The following is a 4,116-nucleotide window of genomic DNA, read 5'->3' as shown; positions in this document are numbered from 1 at the left end:
GGTCTTGTCCGCAGCTAAGCTCTTTAGAGCTGACCAAGGTCCGCTCTCAAAGAAGTGTTAAAGCTAGCTTGCCTTGCATAGGTGCAGATAGCAATATTAGTACTGTTTAGCACAGAACGATAGCATTTTGCAGATAGCTGGCGTGCACCCGTGCAGTTAGTACCTGTGTGCTAAGTACATTGGGCGCGAGATACCTCCGCTACAATAGACATACTGCTCCTTGCTGGCGCTACGCGTCCAGCAGGGCTTACAGCTCGCCAAGGTCTGGGCTCAGTGCCAGCCTTTGGCTTGAAGCTCTAAGGACAAGCCCACCGCCCTTGGTGCCCAAGGCCCGGGGTGGTTGGGAGCTCTCCATGGGTCGCACTCCCTTGTTGGGGCGCCCCCTGCAAGTGCAGGGAGCCTGGCTGGGGGCACAGCGCACCTTGGTCCATGGCCACGGCCTGGCCTCGGTTGGCAGCGCCCAGGTCAAGCCCACCGGTTGGCTCACCAAGGCTGGGCTTAGTTCCAGCCTGCGGCTTGTAGCTTTAGACCCACCGTCCACGGTGCCCAAGGCCCGAGTTCGGTCGGGAGCTCGCCCAGGGTCTCATACCCAGCATCAAGACTCGCCTTGGTCCATGGCTACGGCCTGGCCTCGGCTAGAGGCTCCTAGGACAGCCCACCATCAATGGCACCAACGGCTCATTGCTGGTCGGGAGCTCGCCTGGGGGCCGCACTGTCGGACAAGTCCACGTGCGTCTCGAGAGAGAACGTTACCTCCGCAGTCCCCCCAGCCTGCGAAAGGCGCACGGCAGGGGGGGGGGGGGTTACTTCGATACAACAGCGCGTCAGTAGGCGGAGCTTGCGTAAGAAGTTCTCCCCCAGCATGCACAGCTTCTACGGAACTGTCCATGCGGCGGGGGGGCGTAGCCTCTCACGTCCCGCCCCCCCATCAGGGCACCGGATCGAAAGGTCCCGGTGCCCAGCAATATGCTCATGACTATATTTCAGGGATCATTTCTATAGTTTCTAACTTGAGAAATGTGTTTCTAAAATGTTCAGTCTCGCTATCCACGATGATGAGACGGTGATACTCTTTTCTGAGCGCGAAGCGGGCAGAGAGACTTGATTCAGTTCATATGCTCTCTGCTTTTGATGACCGTTCACTGTCTCCTATGGGGACATTGAGGGAGAGAGTATGATCGGAGTGGTGGAACGGGTTCCGCTCCGTTGGCCACAAGAGACCATCTTGTCCAACAGGCTCGATGCCTGGGAGCATCTATGTTCCACCGTCCCCATTACGGCGCACCCTCCAGAGGGGATACGCGCTACAGTTGGCCCACCCACGTTTGACGGGACCCCCGATCTGGCCGTGGAGGAGGAGGCCATGGACGGCTCCATGCGTCCAAAATTGGACCTTCGGCGTCTCAAAACAAGACGCTGAGGAAGTCCCATCCCGAATGCTCTCTTCCCCGCCTGTTCAAGTTGAGACAGGGGGATTTCTTACTTCCAGGGATCTGGAAGGTGCGGTCTTCCATGTCCACATGGTCAGGAGACACAGGAAATACCTGAGGTTCTCCTTCCTGGGGAAGGCTTACGAGTTCTGTGGCTTGCCATTCGGCATGTCTTTGAGCCCGCGAACCCTCACGGTGTGCGTGGAGGCAGCCGTGGCTCCCCTCCGCACGAGGGGGATCCGCGTCTTCCTATATCTCAACGACGTTCTCTTAGCGGCCGACTCGAGGGTCTGTGCCGCGGATCATACCAAGGTGGTGACCGATCACCGGCAAACCTTAGGGTTTTTTGTGAACTGGCAGAAGAGTTGCCTCGTCCCAGCGCAGGCGGCGACCTTCCTGGGGCTCGAGCTATACTTCCTGCGAGCCTTTCGCCAGAGCGACAGGCTCGCACGGTTCGGACAGCAAGCCAAGGACGTTAGGTCTGTGCCCTCGGTGTCAGTGCATCAGTGCACAGTGATGTTGGGCCTGATGGCCTCAGCACTGCATGTGCTCCCGCTAGGGAGGCTGCACATGCTCTCGTGGTCCAAATATGGTCTCAGGCTTCGCCTGGACTCGGCCGGGGACCGTCATCGCAGGGTTCCTCTGACAGGTCAGGCCTGGCAGGCGCTGGCTATATGGGCGGACCCCCGTTACCTCTCGAGAGGTACTCGGTGGGGCCCTGTCCCGCTCAGGATGGTGATTCGCACAGACGCCTCCCTCTGGGGAGGGGGTGCGATTTGCGGGCATTTTTCGGCGAACGGCCGGTGGGAGGCTCAGGAGCTTCGCCACATAAACGTGCTAGAGCTGAAGGCGATTCGCCGGGCTCTGCCTCAGGACAAGCCCACCATCAATGGCGCCATGGGCCCATTGTTGGTTGGGAGCTCTCTTGGGGGCCGCACTGCCGGACAAGTCCGCGTGCGGCCAGACTCGAAAGAGAACGTTGCCTCCGCAGTCCCCCCGGCGTGCGGAGGTAACACTTCCAGCGGCTCACACATGGGCACCATGTGCTGATTCGCTCGGACAATAGGGCAGCGATCGCCCACCTGAACAAACAGGGCGGTGTGCGGTCGGGGGCGCTGAACCATAGCGGGGATTCACCTGTGGGTGTATCCCCGTCTCCTTTCAGTGTCAGCGGTCTATCTGCCGGGACGGCGGAGTTACGACCGGCCTGCTGTCTCGAGGCAATCCCCGTTCTACGGAGTGTTGCCTCCACCCTCGGGTGATGGAACAGGTTTGGGCCAGGGTTGGTCGCGCCTGCGTCGATCTCTCGCATCGCGGCGCGCGACACACTGCCCTCTGTGGTTCTCGATCCAGGAGGACAGCCCCCGTTAGGTCATGACGCGCTAAAAGCGCACGCGTGGCCGAGGGAGGGGCTCTATGCGTTTCCCCCGACCCCCCGCTGATCCGTCAGGTGTTGGACAGGGTGAGGGAACAGCGCCTCCGGCTCGTTTTAGTCTGTTTGGCACAGGCAGACATGGTTTGCGGACCTGGTCTCCCTGGCACAAGATCCGCCCTGGGCATTGCGGGTACGGGCCGATCTCCTATCCCAGGCGGAGGGGAAGGTGTTCCACCCCTCCCCAGGCAGGTGGAAGCTAGCGGTCTGGCTCCTGAACCGGACCAGTTGCTAGCCCAGGGCTTGCCTGATAATGTGGGATGCACTATGCAGCAAGTAAGGGCGTGGATCCAGTGAACCGCAGTGTGCGACCAGTTCTCTGTTTCCTTCAGAGCCTGCTTGTCGCGGGTCAGTCCCCGCAGTCGTTTAAGGTGTACGTAGCCGCGATTCTGCGTGCCATAGGGGAATTGAAGGGAGCCCCGTGGGGGCGTACCCTTTGGTCTTGCGCCTCATGAAAGGGGCGCGTAAACTGCGCCCGCCGTCGCGGTGCGTTTTTTCCCCCAAATCGGACCTGGTTACGGTGCTGGACGGGCTAACGGGTCATCCGTTTGAGCCCTTGGACTCCGCCGATTTAAGGGTTCTGTCTTTAAAGACCGCGCTGCTGCTGGCCTTGTCGTCAGGAAAGAGAGTTGGTGACCTGATTGCCCTCTCGGTGCAGCAGGCCTGTGTGGTAATGATGGGCGCAGGGTTACGTTGCGACCTAACCCGGCTTACCAACCTAAGATTATTAATGTCAGCTTTAGGTCTATGGTCATAGACTTATCAGCATTCTGTCCCCCGCCGTTCAGTTAGAGACGGGCGAGGAGAGACGTTTGCTCATGCTGTGCCCCGTAAGGGCGCTCTCGGCCTATGTGGCCAGGACGCGTTCTTTACGCATTACAGATCAGCTGTTGGTTTGCTTTGGGCAAAGGGCCCAGGGCGGACCCCTTTCCAAGGATCGCTGGATAGTGGAGGCGATCGCGTTGGCATACTCTGCCGTGGGCAAGGTTCCCCAGGAGGGTATCAAGGTGCTTTCTACGCGAGGTGTTGCGACATCCTCTGCGTTGTTGCGCGGTGTGTCGGTGGAGGACATGTGTGCCGCGGCCTCATGGTCCTCTCATCACACTTTTGTCAGGTACTACAGTCTCGACGTGTCCGGTGCGCAGCCTATCATGTGTCTCGCGCAAGTGTCATTTAGCGCTGTGGGGAAGATACGGTCGGTATGTGGTGAGCGCAAAGAGAGGTTTGGGAGGTTTGCCCGTTCCAAAATAGGCG

Source organism: Poromitra crassiceps, assembly GCF_964638095.1.
Source record: "Poromitra crassiceps genome assembly, chromosome: 6".
NCBI classification, from domain to species: Eukaryota; Metazoa; Chordata; class Actinopteri; order Beryciformes; family Melamphaidae; genus Poromitra; species Poromitra crassiceps.
Note: the sequence above shows the minus strand (reverse complement) of the source record.